The 20,280-nt window shown below is 38.0% G+C and overlaps 1 protein-coding gene and 1 long non-coding RNA gene across 3 annotated transcripts in view; one reads left to right on the top strand and one right to left on the bottom strand.

The window, feature by feature from the left end:
- The window catches only part of parvin (beta-parvin), a 176,200-nt gene that overhangs the window by 36,802 nt on the left and 119,118 nt on the right, over positions 1-20,280 (top strand). The gene's annotated exons all lie outside the window — the stretch shown is intronic.
- LOC108359993 (uncharacterized) lies at positions 7,053-12,773 on the bottom strand. The gene is made up of 2 exons (XR_001847028.1): positions 12,697-12,773; positions 7,053-7,496 (listed from the first exon to the last, which is right to left on the bottom strand). It is a non-coding gene; the product is annotated as an uncharacterized LOC108359993 (long non-coding RNA).

Here is a 20,280-nt window from a genome sequence, read left to right as displayed (position 1 = left end):
GTGGTAGATCGACCTATCTCGGCAGCCAGACTGAAAGCGCCCTATCTGAGAAAACTTTTCAAAAGCACCCTATTCCAGAATTTGATTGAAAAACGCCTTATATCAGAAAACTTCAAGGCCACCCTCTTTCAGAACTCGGTACAAAAACGCCATATATCAGCTGCCGATTCAAAGCGCCCTATCTCAAATATTTTCAATATATTTTCAGTTGAGGTATCGATATGTTTATTTGATCATTAGTAACATTAGAAGTAATACGATTACTTAGACAAAAAATTAAACCTTTGAAAGGTTCCCACAAAACGTTACGGCTACAAGGCATTGCTTGAACTTTGTAAAAATATATCCCCTCTTTAGATTTTGGCGGTGCCATTGCTTAGATCAATTATTTTTCATAAAAGCGAAGCAATTATTTTCCATAGAAAATATATGACCGAAAGATATGGCACTTCCTCAAATCGATTCGATACAAGTACTTTTATTTCGATACTAAGTAGGTATCGATGAAACGATTCAAGTAAAAAAAGTAGTTGGTATTGAAACTAAAGTATCGAGTACATACTCGTATTTACTTATATCGGAACATCCCTAGCTGCAGTAGCCAGAGCGAAGTTGGGCTATTGTTGTTCTTGTCTCCCGAGGCAGATGGAGCTCCGTCGCGTCAATGTCCGAAGTTTGTGTGCCTAGAACGGCATTCACAGGTCTAGAGTCTACATTACTCGAGACTGAGTCCTTGTGAATGCCGTTCAGGGCCTGTCGGTATGCTGACGGGTCCAGAGGCTGCTTAATGAACCTCTGGACTTCGTCCGTCAGTTCGTATAGATGCCTCCTGACGTGCCTAGGCGAGGGCTCCTCTGCAAGCAGCTGTCTGATTGGGTGGCCACATCGGGGCGGTTCATCCATAAACGTTGTCGTCAATTTCAGCTAGGGGGAGGCCCAGGAAATGTGCTACTTCCACAGGGGCTGTCCATAGGGACAGGGGCGTTAGCTGAGTGGGGTTCTCAGGGCATGTGAAGAGGTGCCGGGAGTCATGTGGCGACTCTCCACATGCCGGATTTGATAAACCTCTGGACTTCGTCCGTCAGTTCGTAAAGATGCCTCCTGACGTGCCGTGGCGAGGGCTCTTCCGCGAGCAGCTGTCCGCTGGGATGGCCACGTCTGTGGCTCCCAGCAAGGAACTGCTTGCAGAGCATTATGTTATGCTCCTTTACTGGGAGCATCTGGGCCTCGTCATGTAGGTGGTGTTGGGGCGTCATCAGGAGGCATCCTGTCGCAGTTCGTAATGCCGTGTTTTGGCAGGTATGTAGCTTCATCCACTGCGTCCTGCTAGTCCCCGGCGACCATACGGGCGCTGCATAGTTTAGAACCGGCCGGCCAATCGCCTTGTATGTTGCCAACAACGTTTCTTTATCTTTGCCCCAAGTGCTGCCGGCCAGCGACTTGAGGACATTGTTGCGGCTCTGTACTTTGTTGACAATTGCGGTTGTATGCGCTGAGAAGGAGAGCAGACTGTCGAAGGTAACTCCGAGGATTTTCGGGTTATTCACCGTCGGTATTGTTACGCCATCGACGTGAATACCCAGTTGCAGTCTGACCTCCTTCGTCCAGGTGGTGAAAAGGGTTGCCGAGGATTTCGCAGGGGATAGGGCAAGGCTCCTTGCAGTGAAGAAGCGAGAAAGTTCGGAGAGGTAACCGTTTACTTTTGAGCACAAGTCATCAATTCCATTCCCAGACGCCATGATCGAACAATCGTCAGCATATGAGACTATATTAACACCCTCTGGTGGCTGAGGAAGCTTTGATATGTAATAATTAAACAGTAGCGGGGACAGGACACCACCCTGTGGTACCCCCTGTTTAATTTTACGTGGCTTGCTGGTTTTGTCTCTGAAGATTACTGACGAGTGTCGACCACTCAGGTAATTCGCCGACCACCGTTTGAGTCCCTGTGGGAGTGAGGAGGCCTCTATATCTTCTAGTAGCGTTGAATGACTGACAGTGTCGAACGCCTTGGACAGGTCCAACGCTACTAGAATAGTTCTCTCACAGGGGCGGTTTCGGTTTAGGCCACGAGTTATCTGAGTGTTTATGGCGTTAAGTGCTGTTGTTGTACTATGCACTTTACGGAACCCATGTTGATGCTTCGCTGGGGTCAGGTGGTTCGTGAAGTACGGGAGCAGCAGGGCCTCGAGTGTCTTCGCTACCGGGGAAAGGAGAGTTATCGGGCGATAAGACTCTCCTTTGTTGGCTGGTTTCCCCGGTTTGAGCAGTGGGACCACTCTCCCCATTTTCCAGATGTCTGGAATGACGAGAGTGGCCATAGACAGGTTGAGGACCTCCGTTAGGTACGCTACTCCCGCAGGACCCAAATTTTTCAGCATCAACATGCATATTCCGTCGGGTCCAATGGCTTTGGAAGCTTTCGCCTTCCCGATGGCTACCCTTACCTCACCGCTGGTGAAAACTAGAGGCGCACTAGGTTTTGGCATTTTTTGCAGCCTTCTGGTCACTCGACGTTTGGCTTTATCCACCGGAGGATGCAGAATGAACTGCCGGCTAAAATAGCTCGCGCATCTCTCCGGGTCCGACGAAGCGTGGTCACCAAAGTCTATCTCGACTCTGTCGTCGCGCTTCGTCGGGTTGGACAACGACCTCACGGTTGACCAAAGCTTACTCACACCAGAGGTGAAGTTACAGGTCTTCAGATGCTCTTCCCACTTCTTCCGCTTATGTATGTTTACTAGATGCCGAATCTCCGCGTTGAGATCCTTGGTTTGGTGTGTAGCAAATGCTGAGACTTTGCTGAAAAATTAACGTTTTCTTTTTGTTGGCTTCGGCGTTTGCGCGCAACCAGTTAGAATCCAACCGAATATGGTCTCTTGGGCAAGAAGCGTATTTAGCGCGTTCTTTTGAATGCCGCTTAAAATTATTTGTGGGTAAATATCTCCGCCCAATACGAGATCAACTGGCTCGTTGGCATAGAATATTTTATCTGCCAAAACCAAGTTTGGGAATGCCTTTCGTGTCATATCACCAACGTGGCATGTCGGAAGATCCCCTGTAAACTGAGGCAAAACTAAAGCGGTGGTTTCTAAAACAATTGATGGGTCTATAGTTGACCGCAGATGAATAGAACACGGTTCTTTGACCTACGCAGATGATGAATTGTTGATATTCGAGACCTGGGCATTGAAGCATCTTGATGACAGTTTGATTCTGCGTTTGATCAACGAGCACTCAGAGCCAGAGTCAGTTAGTGCTCTAGTTGGAAAACTAACGCCTTTGTAGTGGATACTGACATGCGCAGTTCCTAATAACATTCCTTTATTTGTATTTGCGTGACAGGAGGTAACATTGTTAGTCTGCGAATTATTTGCTCTTTCAGTTTCGCGCCTCAACCTAGCCTGTTCTGACGTTGAAGCTATGTCATCTTCGCGGTTCGGAAGTCCACTATGAGCAGTTGGTTTTTGCTGAACTGCTTGAATGTGGAGCATCGTGTGATGCCTCAAACGGCACGTGCCACAACTGTATGGACTAGTGCATCTTGACACTGTATGTTCAGCTGATAAGCACTTCAGTCAGTAGGTATTGTGCTTAACATAATAAACTTTTTTGTTAGTTGGTTTAAAGGTGATTTGGGGCAATGCCGTATGTTTTCCGGCTTATATTCTTTAGGCCAGAAATGTTTTCAAGCGTCTGAAACCTGTTGGATAAAAACCTATCCATGTCTTTCCATTTAGAAATTTCTGTTTTATTCTCTATGGTCTGTTCGCATAGCGCTAGTGTATGTTCTGGTAGTTTTATCGAACAAATTTACGTTAGAATTTCATCCCAATTAGAAATGTCAATATTATGGCAGTTTCTTGATAGAGCTACCGCATTCGATCTCTACTGCGTTGAGGTTGAACAAAATTTTCAATTGCATATTTACCAGAATGTGTTTATTTTCTTATCTGTCGCTTAAACTTTTCCAGGCCATTTCAACGCCATCATTGGTTAAAGGACACCATCTCATCTTTTCCTTGGCCTCCCCTTCAGTTTTCTGGTTGAGGTGGAAAAGCTTCTTAACCGGGGTAAGGCGCTTATTGAGAATGTATATGGCCGTACACATATCTTTGAATGACGGCCATGAAATGTAATCCTCTTTGAAGATATCTGTGTCGCAAGGAGGCAGATGTATATTGTGCTCCCGAACAGATATATCTTCTATTTCCTTTTGGTTTTCGCTAACTTTTCTGCGTCAGCAGCCATTGCAGCCATGCACTTTATATATCAGGCGAAACTATTTTTATGTTTTCCCTTTACGGATACTCTCTCGTCTTTTGACAGATTTGTATCTAAGAGGGCTTCATGGGCTGATTTTATTTTCTTCCAAATGGCCCTAAGCTCTTCTTGCTGTATTGCAAGGGTGTGCTTATTTTGCTCTTCGAATGGTGTACTGCGGTAATCGTATTCGAATTCAGTTATAGAGTCTGCTAATCTTACGAAGGCTTCCATGTTTGAGCGTGTATTTTAAATGTGATTTTGTTAGAATTTAAGAGATAATTCGAAATACCTCGTGAATACCGATATAAATCTGATCGCAGATTTAATGTATTAAAAGAAAACTTAAGTAGTCACACTGGCCTACCAGCACCACCAAACAAGCCCAATATTGAGGTAATTAAGACAAGAGATTTCGCGTTTAAACGTATGTACATATATATATGCAAAACCAATCAATGCAAGTGAAATGTGTAAAGGCCAATATAATTCTGCAAAAAAATTTTAGGAAGCGTGAATTTAATAATAAAATGCAATGAGAAAACTATTAAGCCGATAAATATAAGAATCCGTGCTTTGCAAAACTAAAATATAACTCAAATTGTTTTTCGCTAAGTGAAATCGCTTTTCACACAAACAACACCACAGTATACCAGTAGAAAAAGTTTTTGTTGTTGTGGCTGTTATTTTGGTCCCCATAAAGGACTTAAGGGTTGCGAGCAACTGTTTTGCCGCATTCAGGGTGCTGCGCCGCAAAATAACGTGGTGAAAAATTTTAACATCGGTTAAATCCCGAGAGAAATATTGTTATGCGGTTTATAAGTAAACATAAACGTAGTAAAATATTTTATACTTCAATACAACTAATTAGCGCTATTTTTACAATTCGAAGTGATCTTAAAAATATTTGTGATGAAGTATGTAATTTATGAGTTAAATGAAAACTATGTTATATGCAAAAATATATTCCGATTTACTTCAAATAACTGGTGTAAAATGTTATTTATGTGGATCAAATTTTAATAATAATATTTATTACCTTCATCTACATTGCTTTTAATGAATGTTTTCACGAGTAGTTGCAGTTTTCTTCAATCTCTAGCACACTATACCCTTAACGGGTAAATAATTTCACAATTTCTACCCTATTATAGGTTTATATTTTAATAAAATGGGATCAATTACTGAAGAATATATAAACTACGATCAAATTATAGTACTGAATGCTTGACAAACAATTATTTAAATCAAATGATCAATAGTGAACGCACTCGGAGCGTATTTTGGAACACCGAGCGAACTATGCATATTAAGACTAAACAATTTCTCATAAGCATATGTTTTAATATAATATGATTAATTACTGAAGAATATATTAACTCCGATCAAACTATTTAAATCAAATGATCAATAGTGAACGCGCTCGGGGCGAATTTTGGAATACTTCATAAAATATTTACAGAGGATGTATATTATTTGGTAGAGATCAAAATGTATTTAACGAAGTGTGATTGAATTTGACATTGCTCTCAGAAGAACCATCCTATAAAGTCGAATTGAAAAAAATGTGTATGAATATTGAATCGTTGAATCGTTTATATTTTTTGACATAATAGTACCTGAAAAGAGAGCCGCACTGAGTTGTCAATAACACTTTATTTAATACACCAATGATACAAATATTTAAAGGCTAAATCGCTTGCTCAATTCGTCGGCCATAATTTATTTTTTGAAGTTTGTCTACTTTATATAATTGAAATTTTGAGAGCAACACAAATGCCAAATAAAAGTAAAACAAAATACAAATAGATGAAAATATTGAAATTTTATTTTATTTGAGACTGAAAATGAGAATGTATTTGTGAGATTGAAAATTTGAATAAATTTTTGTTATGTTAGCGAACTTCAAAAATGTTCAGGCTGCCTCCTAGCGGTTTTACCTTCAAATTTTTGTATCATAGATACACCTTGGTCGTGATATCACGAACAAGTTTTCCTTTATTTATTTTATTTAAAATCTTTAAAAATGTATCTTGATTTTTTTTCTGTAGAATACGTATTCATTTTCTTTACATTTCATTTACATGTCTACGTAACCAGAACGACCTGAATGCGCATTGAAGTCGGTTGTATTTATTGAGATACAGTTTCGCTACTATTTAGAGATTTCTCGACATACTTGTTCACATTTCTGTTATTTATTATTTTTCTTATTAGTCATTTATAGGTTTAGGCTTACTGTGGGTGCTTTAAGATTTATTTTGTAAATATGTACATATAAAAACATTCGCGATATTTTATTTTATTTTAAATTATGAGTTTTATTCGTTACATTTTTTATGTATAATAGTTTTGAGAAAATTTGTGATTCGGTTGTATTCTTTTATTGCATGCCTTAAACTTTTTTACTTTAAGTTATAATNTGAATTTTATTCGTTCAATTTTTTATGTATAATAGTTTTGAGAATATTTTTGGTTCTGTTGTATTCTTTTATTGCATGCCTTAAACTTTTTTACTTTAAGTTATAATGTTGAAGAAGGCTTTGTCAAGCACTTTAGCTAGGTGCGATAAATTTAGCATATGCGCGTAAAAGCATAGAAAAGCGGCTGTGTTGCCGTGATTCTCCAACATCTTGTCAAAGGAGAATACATATTGGTGGCTATCACGGAATCCATCGTAGTCCGATTTTTCATAAAATCTACGAAAAGGCGATCAATTCAATAGCTACTCGAATAGCATTTTCGTAGATTTCACGAAAAATCGAACTACGATGGATTCTGTGATAGCCTTTTTTTTTTTTTTTGAGATTTGAGTAGGTTGGCAGGTTTCCCCAACGCCAGGTTATCCCTCTGCTTTAATAGATCTGTAGCAATGTTACACGAGAGTGCATCTAAGCACAATGTGTGTATACTGCAATTTGGTCGGAGATGTGTCCTTTAAAACGGTAGCAGATTTCTGCAATTGAATGTGTTATCGTTTGAATAATGATGGTTCCACAGTGAAGACGAAAGTGTGAGTTGGTTTATGCGGTTGAATGGCAGGTAATCAAACGTAGTAGATGATAACGATGGTTATGTGGGAGTAGACTTGATGATGTTGACGTTGCGTTTGTATGATCGGTATATATAAGTATGATGGAATTTCGAAAGCAGGGTTTGTTGGTGTGACAGTTGGGTTGTGTTAGGGATGGGGAGGGTTTTGAGTGAGGTGGACGGTATTGACACCTGTGGAGCTATGTATGCTTCAAAATTTAGCTTCAGCTTTTGTCAGAAAATTCGCCAGTTGAGTGATTTTACGATAGTCTAAGCCGCGAAAAATCTCTGTAAAATCTGTGCAGTTGTGGACGACTTCGAAGCCCTCCCGAACATTTGCAAGTAAGCTGCAGTGGAACGTCTGATGTACATAATTATCAGTAGCGCCACAGCTGCAAGTATTGGAGCTTATTACATTTATGCGATGCAGATATTCATTATCATGGGTGTAGCCGGTTAGTATTCTATTTAAAATTTTAATTCCTTTTGGAATTAGTTTGAATTTGTAGAACCAAGTCTTTTGTGGCTTCTGTGTAAAAATTTGCGCGAATAGGTTGTGTTTGGTGTGGGAGAAGTTGATAAAATCGTTATACCATCGGTTATGGATATGATTGCGGATGTTTCTTAGAGCCTCATCTATGGTAAACTTCACATTTAAATTATTATCACAGTTAACGGCTGTTTTTGCCAGAGAATCAGCCTTTTCATTGCCTGGAATGCCAACATGACTGGGCGTCCAGATGACGGTAACATTAAAAAAATCAGAATTTTGGATTAATTTGTGTATTTCAAAGATATAGTAGTTCTGAGTGTAGTTTTTTGCCAGTAATTTGCAGGCGATAAGGCTGTCGGTAAAAATTACGATCTTATTATAGTCTGATTCTCTGGCCAGTTGAAGCGCGTTGAGAATGGCTATGGTTTCGCCATAGGTAGATGAGGCACTAAAATTGATTTTAAAAGTATGTTCTTCTTTGTTAGTGTAGTTGTAGACTCCACACCCAGTGGTCGTAGGGCCTACAGAAGCGTCAGTGAAAAAGATGCAGAAATTAGAGTTTCTGTAGTCATTTACCATCGCCGCGTAAGTCGATTTTATCTCGTCAGTAGTTACATTAGTTTTTTTTCCAGTTAGCGTTCTGGTGATAATATGTAGATTAGGGGCGGTGGCTGATTCTCTTACAATGCAAAGGTTATCAAAGACATTCCTAAATTCATTAAAGACCGCACTATAACTAGAATTCACATTGGATGAGTTGTACATATGTTCACTGAACTCTTCGTCAACAATGAAATTGTTGACTAGTTCTTTGGCTGTTAGCCATTTAGCTCTTTCTGCCGGTGGCAATTCGTTTGCAATCGCGTAAATTATGGGGATAGGGGTTGCTGGGGTGAGGCCGAGGCTTCTCCTTAGAAAACTATTTTGGTAGGTTTGAATCTTCCTATTGACGGTTTTAGGGCAATTTGAAGTGGACGTGCGACAATATTCAATCTTGCTCCGTACCACTGATTTATAGTAGTTCAGAGCGATTTGTGGATGTAGTCCAGACTTAACTGTGGTAAGGCATTTAAAAAGATTAGAGTTATTCTGTGATTTTTTAATTACTTCTGTATAGTGTTCTTGGACCGAAAGTGATGAACTGATGTTCCTACCTAGAAATTTAATAGAATGCACCTGCTCAATAACTTGATTTAGGTATTGGATCTCGATAGATGTACGTTTGCCCTTACATAGATGCATAACTTTGGTTTTGTCAGCATTGAAGGAGAGGTTTAGATCCGAACATAGTTGCGCAAAGTCATTTAGTTTGTGCTTCAAATTTGCAGTGGCTTGCTCAAGGCTGTTATGGAACGACATGATTAAGAAATCGTCCGCAAACTGGTACAATTTGGTGTTGCCATCCTGGATGGAATGTAGATCTTTTGTATATAAGTTGAAGAGACAAGGCGAGAGACAACTACCTTGTGGAAGTCCATCGTGTATTTCGATAGAATCTTTGCCAAGTTGTAGCTTTCTATGAGCTAAGAAGTTGATTATCCATTCCGTATAAGCATTGTGCAAGCCAGCTTGGGTCATGACTACTTTTAGTTTACTAATGTTAACGCAGTTATACGCGTTGCTGATGTCAGAGGCACAAACAATGACCTTACGACCCTGTTTTTTAAGAGCTGCAGCTTCATGTAAAATATAGTTGACGCATATGGTGGCTGACCTGTGCTTCCTATATGCAAAAGAGTGTTTAGGTAACGTGTTGTTGTCTTCAAGAAAGTTGGAAATTCTATCTTTGATACATAGGTTAATGGATTTTAAAAATACAGAAATTAAGGCAATGGGCCTGAAGTTAGAGTAGTCATTTAGATCTTTGTCCTTTTTGGGGATTGGTACTATTTTTATCACACGCCACTTATCAGGAATTTGGTTGGTTAGAAAAACATCGTTTAGAGCAGTTCGCACATTATTGAGAGATTCATCAGGTAGAGCTTTTAGCATTTTATATGTGACTTGATCGACGCCACCGGCTGAGCTTCTATTTTTAGAGTGTAATACTTGGTATAATTCGTCAAAAGTTATCGCTAGTCTATTTGCAGGGATAAGTTCTTCGTTGATTGGTAAAGGGGTATTTCGAACAGGTACTTGATTTTTTAATAAATTTAGAAAGTCTTTGTTGTTGTCACTTGACCAAGGTGAGTTATTGGAACCTTTGTAATCGCCCCTTAGAGCTTTTACAAATTTCCAAGCATTCTTTGTAGTGGGGGCCTCATTTAGTTCGCTTATTTTATTTTCAAAATTTTTCTTTTTTGCTTCTTTTACTTGGTTTTTCCACTTTTTCTTGATTTCAGTTAAATCCAGAAAGTTTTGCGGTGAGGGTGATAATTTGCATTTTTTGTATGCTGCTTTGAGAAAGCGGAAGGCTTTGTCAAGCTCGTCAGTCCACCAGGCTTTTGGACTTCTATTTGGGCTGAGAGTGTATGTGGCTGCTTCAATTTCAGTTTGGAGTTGCGAGTGTATGTCGTAAAAATTTGGTTCAAGAATGGTTTTCTGTAAACTATCAAGTAGTTTTTTTTGAGCCAGGAACCTATGTCCTTCGTGGGTGACCATAGTGGTTTCTATAGAGATAGGGAAATGATGACTTCCACCCAACCGAGTGGGGTCAGTCTTCCACTCAAAAGGGATCGAGCTATTTGTGAATGACAGGTCAAGCACTGACCCATTGGGAGACAAGGTTTCATTTTTAAAAGTAATTGAGCCATCATTCAAGTGCCAACAATTGTATTCAGATGTTATTCTGTACAGATTGTTGCCTCTACAGGATTGAGTTTGGTCACCCCACACTCTCGCCCTGGCATTAAAGTCGCCGAGTAGTAGGACATTTTCTTGGTGTTCTAAAAATGAAAGGAGCCTGGTTATTTCGTTTTTGAAGTCATTAGTGAGTACGCTTGGGGGAAAGTAAACCGCATAAATTACAAGATTTGGCTTTAGATTTTTAGTCTTAATAATTAAGACATCAGCATCAGTTATGTAGTTAATTTTGTGAAATTTAATTTGTTTTTTCAGAGCTATGGCGACGCCGCCATAGCCATCAACTCTATTTTTCTCTATTATATTATAATTTATAATATTCCTATGTTGTGGTTCGTTACAAGTGAAAATTTCGCTTAGACATACAAGATCGTAATCGTAATGGTTTAAATAGTACTCTATGGTGTTTATATTGGATTTTAAGGACTGGCAGTTGTATTGCAATATCTTCATTACTTTATGCATGGGCCAGGGGATTAGTTCCCCTGTTTATCGCATGTAAATCTTCCTGGATCATAACCTCATCAAATTTTTGCTTAACGTTTTGTACCTCCCCTAGAACATCGCCAAAGTGCTCACCAGCACAGGCCTTCTGAATGATTTTGAATAATTCAGTGATAAGCTTTTCCATTTCAGTAACTTTCCCTTTAAGGTATTCTGGTTTATTAAGAACAGACTCTCTGGGTGCTCTAACCCTGTTTTCCCTACTGGCTGCTTGTTCTGCTGGTGCCTTGATAGTTTGCATTGTTTTTCGTACAATTGTACTGTATTTTGCTCGTGTAAGTTTTTTGTTAACATTCGAATCCCTATTTTTAAGATTCTCTTCCTTTTCAGAAATCTTCGGGAAATCTAAGTCCTCAGTAGCGAGTAAGTCAAACCGGTTTTGGCTCTCGGAGAAATAGGTTTTTATTGTTTCACGCCTGGACAGTTTTTTAACTGTTCTTATGTGGTTGATTGAACGTTCTCTTTCCCATGCCGAGCAGGTGAGCTTGTCAGTAGAAACATGCTCTAAGCTGCCGCATAGAATGCATTTTTTATCACATGAGTTAATATCACAGGTAACAAGGCCACATTTGATGCAACGTTTTTTTGACTTGCAGGAAAACTGAGTATGTCCTAGCCTACCGCAGTTTAAGCACTGCCTTAGGGGTGGGACGTAGAAATCCACGTAAAGTTTGGTATAATTGAGTATAATGAACTCAGGTATTTCTTTTCCGGAGAATCCAATTTTGACAGTGGTTGTGGGAGTAAAGGATTCGTTATCCTGGTTTCTACGCGTGAAGCGCCTGACTGTGGTAATAGGTACGCTAGAGATGGCATCGGCCTTGATCTCCGCTTCCTCACACCATGTCGGAATGCCCCTCACTACACCGTATGTTTCTACTGCCGTTTTAGGTACAAAAGCTCTGAGACCAATAGATTTTATTTTATCATTGAGGACGAAATTGTTGGCTGCAGCCGCGTTTTTAAAGGTAACCTTATATAGACTTTTGCCAATAGCAAAAATCAGGTCAATATCTTTAATTCTAAAATTTTTAATTTTGTTAAAAAGTGTAAGACCGTTTGTGATTCTATCGGTTATCATGTCGTTACATTGGGATGAGTCAACTAAGACAATGTAAACGCCGGAAAAATTGTGGGGATACAAAGTAATGTCTGAATTTGAGTTTGAGTGAGCATCTTTTGCAGTCACTGTACCTGCTTGCTGTCCGTTATCCGTAGCCAAAAGCGGGCTATCGGTACTCGTCGTTGTCCCGTTACCTTCTTGTATATCTATACTCATTTCATTTTCACTTGGTTCCTCCACGTTTTTTCCCTTACCGGTTACACCCATGTCAAGACTAGTTCTTGCCATGTCATGAGCCTTTAGCATTTTTGCTATTCTAATTTCTTTTTCTTTTTTTAGGCGCTTGCCTCTAACTAAATTGTTGCTCGCGAAAGCTTCGAAGTCATCTGCCGATGACGTCCTCGATAGTGAGGACGCCATAGCGGCTTTGTGTTTTTTTCCTGCCGTAGAGGGCAGGCTTGATTTTTATTAAGTCAAAAAAGTTAAAACAAAAGCACAAGAGATTTCGCAACCCCACACTAAAGTCACAATCACTCACCTGAACCTTGGGTGCTCCCACACAATTCCGGTGAATTAAAAATTTTTCACAGATTTGTCCACAAAAGTACGCTGTGACGCCAAAAGCGAAGCACCGTCTGTACTTAAAAGCGTCAGCCTTGAAAAAGGCTATAGTTTTTAGGTTTTTTCTTATCCACTTAAATCAAAATGGTGATTTTACAAAGCACATACACATGTGCCGTTGCGCCAAAAAGCAAAGTATTTAATATTATGCGCCGAAACACGTCCACCAACACTCGTTGCTAACGAAGGAATGCTGTGATAGCCTTGATTAGTTCGTGCGATTATGACTTATGGATCGATTATGGATGGCAACGGAACCTCAGTTGGGTTGTCGATGGACAGCGCCACTGAAATGAAAATGTTTTTTATTATGAATTAAGTTTCATTAAGTTCAAGGTGATACAAATTTAAAAAAGAAATAAAGTATCTCAATCAAAATTTCCCGGCAGCCACAAAAATGCAGTTGCCAATATAGCCATGGGCGTCGCTACGTAGGGGCAGACTTTGAAGTTTACCTTCAATGTAGGTATACAATCTTCGATTATTACCGCAGCGACCACAAAAATGCAGTTGCCAATATAGCAACTCAGTTGCCAATATAGCAACTCAGTTGACAATATAGCAACTCAGTTGCCAATATAGCAACTCAGTTGCCAATATAGCAACTCAGTTGCCAGCTTGCAGTTGCCATCTGTAAAACCATTTCAGCCAGTGGCCACCCAACTGTTGTGTTTCTGCAGCATATTTTTAATACTGTTTAAGCCTGCCTTGTATGAAAATGTATATAGCAGGGGTGGGCAAGGCCGAGGCCGAAAAGAGGCACATTTAAGTTCTAAATGCTAAAAAGAGCCACAAAAAAAGAACAAGAGAAACAAAAAATTTATTTTTAAANTCAGTTGCCATCTGTAAAACCATTTCAGCCAGTGGCCACCCAACTGTTGTGTTTCTGCAGCATATTTTTAATACTGTTTAAGCCTGCCTTGTATGAAAATGTATATAGCAGGGGTGGGCAAGGCCGAGGCCGAAAAGAGGCACATTTAAGTTCTAAATGCTAAAAAGAGCCACAAAAAAAGAACAAGAGAAACAAAAAATTTATTTTTAAATAAAATGATTATTAGAAATGAAAAACATTAATTTTATTATTATTCCATTACNCCACCCAACTGTTGTGTTTCTGCAGCATATTTTTAATACTGTTTAAGCCTGCCTTGTATGAAAATGTATATAGCAGGGGTGGGCAAGGCCGAGGCCGAAAAGAGGCACATTTAAGTTCTAAATGCTAAAAAGAGCCACAAAAAAAGAACAAGAGAAACAAAAAATTTATTTTTAAATAAAATGATTATTAGAAATGAAAAACATTAATTTTATTATTATTCCATTGTAAGATCCCTTTGCCGAGATTTTCAAAATCTGGTTTTAGGTTAGTTAAAGCCGTTCGTAACAATTATGTTATATGTTGGATAGTCAATAGGTACGCTCTTTTAAAATCTCCAGTAAAAAATGTCCAACAGCGAAATTCCGGCGAAATGTCATCTGTTATCTCACAAGAGCAAAATATCCAAAATAGTTCGCGAACAGAAAGCTTACAGAAACTTGCAAGTTAGACGAACAGCTGATAGAAATTTTGTTTACATTCAAAAGCATAAAATTGAAAACGTAAGAAAACAAATTCCGAAGTCTTATCCTGACACAGTTCATTGACTAGACTTACTTCTTATAAGTTTAATTAGTCGCATTTTACTATTTTAACTTCCAAACCATCAAATTCAATTTTGGGATTTGCGTAAATTCCAACCAGCTGTTTTTGGTCTGCTGTTTTCTTGTTGGCAAATTGCTGTTGGCAAAAATTTTTCCAGCAGAAACTAGCAGATTTCCCTCAAATGAAATGTCATTTTGCTCTCTCAATTTCCCTACTTTGCAAATATTTTTGCGTACTCGAACACAAAAAGCTGATAATTTTTATTATATATCAATAATTAACAGGTACGCGAAAGCAACTAATTGTGAACGGTATTTTTACTTTACGAATATCATTGTAGAGTACAAAGACTCACAGTTATACGTTGTACCAAAAATTGAAAATATACGGCACGCAGCTGTTTTAAACAGCGGATATTTTAAATCTGGTACTTGTTGCCGGAATTTAAGCAATGGCAAAGCTTTATGTTGCATTTCCAGTGCCTTATCTTCTTTTAACTCTTTCGATGCGAAAAGCAGAGAAATCTCGGTTTTAGTTATTTTTTTTTTGTATAAATTGTGATACATTGTAATTCACAAGTCGAGGGTAACTCTTCCCATTTTAAAACTTGTATGATTTTGTGGCCACACATTAAGTTTGTTTACTTCCATTGAACTTTAATCTGCATATGGCATCACTGTTAGCTACAGACAACTAGACTGTTCCCGTACTCCAGGATTTAGTCCGAAATAGTCCGAATTCGTTTCCTTTCACACATTTATCATATATTTTGCGAACAATTTCTCACTAAATCATGGAATGCGGGAACAGGCTAATATTGTCCTTCCTTTTCCTTTTTGATTTTGAAGCTGTCGGATGTGGTACGGGGCTAAAGACAGTGTCACACAATTAGTACATTTGTACAGATTTGTATATTTTGGCAGTCACAGAGTGGTGTTCTTTAGAAATTTGTGTTCAGCTCAATAAAAGAATTTACAAACAACACTACTCTGTAACTGCCAAAAATGTACAAATCTGTACAAATGTACCAATCGTCAGTCATACGACTTAGTTAGGCCGATCTGTAGCAGCCACAGAATTGAGCTATATATCAAACTAAAGTGCAAGCTGCAGTTGCAGTTGACCGTGTTTGCCAAAAAAAGTAAAAAGCGGTAGAAAAGTCGATAGTGAGTAATATAATTTCGGAAAATATTCGGAAAAGTTATTAGGTATTATTCATAGTTTTGAAATATATTTCACGAAAGCAAAAAATAAAAATAGCTGAGATCCCTTTCTTTTTTAAACACCTAGGATATCACTGACCATTAAAAAGGACCCTGAATGACCGCAAACCTCAAAGCTTTACACATTTTTGTATGTGATTTTTAAAATGAGCGATCCAAAATTAGCCGGTACACATATTTAAAATTGTTTATAACCAGTGGTCGAATTTTTGTACTGAAAGGGTTAACCCTAAAAGTATAATCTACATCTGCGAGGCGTATATGGAATGGGTCTTTTTTTAATTTTAACACAAAATTTACTTTTTATTTTGTTGTTTTAAATAAATGTGGTTATAGTTTTTATTAATAAAACTATGTTTTATTATTAGTCAAACTCACAACTTCAATATTCTTTAAAAAATAAGGCAGGACTAAGTATATTTTAGCCCACAAGTTATCTTTTAAGTACATAAGCCTCTACGGCGAATGTTAAGGCTTTACGTTACTCCCAAATAGATTAGGCTTCTAGGGTTAAGAAAGCTTTAGTTTGAAAGTGTGATATTAAATACTTTTCACCATAAACGGCGCCAATTTTCAATGATTATTGCGTTTCAGATTAAGAATAATACTAGATATTGTGAACGGTTGGACTATACCTTATAGATGACGGTTTTCTCATGGCCCACTGCACGAAGCTTAGAGTAGAGTAATGTCTTTTAAGAACTTAAAAATTATCCTGGGTTATCAGGTGTCCAGCAATACAAGATTAATTGTTGTCTTTCACGAAGTTCTTTAAATAAAATTTGAGCTAAGTACTCACCCGTATTTCGAGGTTACTACTAGTTTTAATAAATTGTTAGTTTAATTTCCTATAAAATTTACCTTTAGGTTTATGCATTTTAAGAATACATCGAAAATTTTTTTTAGAGAATCAATGTGAAATAATTGCAGAAACGATTAACCGGTTTGCCGAGCAACCGAGACGTCGGATTTTTAAATAATTTTTGTAAAACAAATTGGCAAGTACATATCGTCCCCCGCGTGCCAGAAACATGTATGTGTAAAGATGAAAATTTTGGGATTTTTTTATATGTCGTGCGCCCTCCCCCTCTAAATTCGATCCTGGCGACGCCCATGAATATAACAACTCAGTTGCCAGCTTTCAGTTGCTAGTTGCCATCAGTAATACCATTTCAGCCACTGGCCAACCAACTGAAGTTCGGTTGTCCTCCGTCATCGACCCATAAAATCGGAATTGAATATGCATGCATGTTCTGCAGAACGATAAATATTTTGTAAATGTGTGCTCTGTCCGCTAACAAATTCCAGCCATGTGTGAAATATCGTATGTGAAGCCTCCGTATGACTTAACGATTGTCAAAGGCATGCCAGAAGATGTTTCATCATATGTTTGCGGCCATCGTCTTCTTCGAGTAAGTTCATCGATTCTAAAAACTTTACAACCTCTATGTGCCAGCAGCCCTTAGTGTTTTTGCCAATGACATGGCACTGTTGCACTGTTAATAACCAAATTTAGCCGCAGTTGCATTCACACGTGATATAATAGCTGGTGTCGGCAAGCTGTGGGAATGCCTAGGAGATGGCGTTTGTTCAGCTATCGAAATCATTGCACCGACGGCGGTGGGCAGTACTGCTGGTACATATTTACCACAGCAGTGGTTGCGGCATTTTGTTCTGCAACAATAGCCTGCAATGATGACATGTCCTATAATGTCGAAGAACAAAGATATAAGATTAAAAATGACTATCCTTATTCCCGGCTGATTTGGGAGACCACCCTCGGTTACGACCAGAACGCATTTACCAAGAGAAAAAATCGCAGAGATTGCAGTAGTTCTCCTTGCAATCACCGTTGATGATGCTGTGCTTGTAATTAATAGTCTGTAAAGAAAGAAAATTGCATTAATCAAATATTAAACCATCAAACCAATAAATTTAAATAATTTGTTTACCATTTCACAAACCAAATTACCAAGAAATAGAAACTCGCCGCGAAGCGATACAGAAATAAAAACCAACAGGGCTGCATTTTCTTGGTAACCAACACAAGCGCTCAGAGCAATCTGATCCGCAATATTATTTTCTGAAAAATAAGAGTTGCAAAGAGTTTTTAAACATGATTATCACATTATCTAATTAGCGCACACTATCGTGTTTACTTTTAGTAGAATATAATTGTATTATCTCAGACTTTTTTTCAATGTTTTCTAATATTCGTTCTTTTGGCATGCAAAAGCAACCATGCGTTCAATTTCTTGTGGGGAAATTTGGCCCCATAAAGGACTTTCACCACGAAACAGCTACAAAAACAAAAACCTTTTCTACTGGTATACTGTGAACAACACTGTGTTAAGAACCGCGCTTATACACGTATGTGATGGCCGATGCACTTACAAAAGTGAAAAGTTGTTTTTGAACTTGAATATTCAACTCGGAGCTTTTTTTGTTCTTTGTTTTGTGAAAGATCACTCGCGATAAAATCTTTTATACAAAACTTCAACACTTTGGTGACACATAAATAAGTGCAAGAAATTCAACCACGTACCTTTGTTGTCATAAGCTGCGTAGCGGTTGAGTAGAAGTAAGTGCCGTATATGTATGTAAATCAAGTGCTGATGGTTTGTGGCAATTGAAAGGCAGGAACTGTGAGACAAGTGCTTAGTGGCTAATTGTTTTGACTCTGTAACTGTGGCAACTTAAAGTTGGTTTGGGTATCTCAATTCCAGAGGTAGTGTGGACTGTATTGTAGGCGCTCGTTGTTGCTTTTACTGTGGAGACATGTCACATGGATTGGAGCGCTCGCCGTAAATTATTATGGAAAGAAAAAAACAAGGTTTCGAAATATTAATAACTAATAAGTGGTCCTTGATCTTTATTTGGTATTTAAATGCTTGGCTACAACGTTATAAAGCGTAATTGATGCTCTTACCTCAGTGTGGCGTGGTAGCTGATGAAGCGGTTGATAGTTCTCGGATAAGTTATTTTAAATATAATTTCAAACTCCGTTGTACCCGCCGAACCATATACTTAGGTTGAATTTCCCCTCAACACAGTTATTAAGTGGCGGGGTACATATGTATTTGCGTGAGTTTGCATGTGTACGTATGTACATGTACGGCGCATGTTACTGCACATTAGGGTCGTGCAATATATTTAGGCTGGAGGCCTAAACACAATATTTTGTTTAAGTAATTACAATTACAATACAAGTAAGCACAATTTTTTTGCATTTCTCTTCAAAAAAACCGTGTGACTTGTGTCATTTCTTTTTTTAACCGACTTCCAAAAAAGGAGGAGGTTATCAGTTCGTCGGAATATTTTTTTTTTTTTTTTTTTTTTTATGTATGTTACCGCATAACTTTGGACCACGTCAACCGATTTCGATAATTCTTTTTGCATCGGAAAGGTAGTGTCTCAGAGGTGGTCCCATACTAATCTGGTTAAGATCCGATCAGCGGATCATGATATATATATTTTTAATTTTTTTTTTATATGAGAGTTGAAGTCGGTTTTTTTTTTGCTAAAAATTACTTGTTAATAGTTCCTATAAGCTGTTTACTTTTTTAATTACTTGTTCTTTCTTTCTTACTTTATCTTCATTTCTTTTCTGGAAATTTCGAGTTTTCGCAAAAACAAGTTCTTGTAAATTCAACACAAGATTATAAAACTGAAAATTGCTTCCTCCAACAACTTCTCTTAGCCGTTGATGCCACCCTTCGCTACTGTTTTGCGTTCTAGAAAAGGTTTATGTTTCCGATGCATGCTGTCATGCACTAAACAAAACTCAGGAGAATATGTCGCGTTATAATTATTTCCAGTAATAAATGTTTTGTCAAACTAATTAAAAATACGAAATTACAAAATTCTCTATTAAAGTAATGACATGCCTTCTTCAACATTGTTTACATTATATTTTAATACAGAATTTTGAAAAGAAGAATTTTGAGTAAGCAGATTTTTGAAAACCAGAATTTTGTAGTAACGGAATTTAAATGCCAATCTAATTTGAGATACACCAAATTAGTCAAAAGAAGCTAGCACTGGCAGCGCATGCCTACGCGCTGAAACTTTATGTACATACGCAGGCATGTAAAAATTCGTACCTTCTACGGTTTTGGTCTCTCCATTCTAAAATTTTTACAGTGTACTCCATAAAGTTTCACAACTATTTATATAGTTTATAAGTTACTAACGCTCGTTTTGATTACTTAATTTTTTTTCTAGATTTCCGAATATTATGATGGAATAAAAAATAAGTGTTCTTTTTCCGATAAACAATGTAAAAAAAATATTGAGGTGAAAATTTTGCATGGAATTATCCATATTTATTTATTTACTAACAGCCAATTTCACGAAAGCAATTTAGTGAAAAATGATTTACATTTTTTTAATTTTATATGGAAATTGACAGAATTAAAAATAATTTTCCGTTTAAATTGCTGGCGAAACCGGCTGTGGGTATTTATTGTTATATTTGCTTAATATTCAACAATTTTCATTGAACTTGAGGCCGTTTTTTAATGAAAACTTATTGTGGAAAAGCAACAATAATTTGAAAAAATGGTAGAAGTGATAGCTATTTCGGAAATCACCACATTTCCTCATCAGACTTCTTTCAGTAGGATTCGAACCGACGATC

This window comes from Rhagoletis zephyria, unplaced genomic scaffold, assembly GCF_001687245.7.
Source record: "Rhagoletis zephyria isolate East Lansing unplaced genomic scaffold, Rhagoletis_zephyria_1.1 Rzeph_scaffold_00502, whole genome shotgun sequence".
Classification (NCBI taxonomy): Eukaryota; Metazoa; Arthropoda; class Insecta; order Diptera; family Tephritidae; genus Rhagoletis; species Rhagoletis zephyria.
Note: the sequence above shows the minus strand (reverse complement) of the source record. Positions and strands in the feature narration are given on the sequence as shown.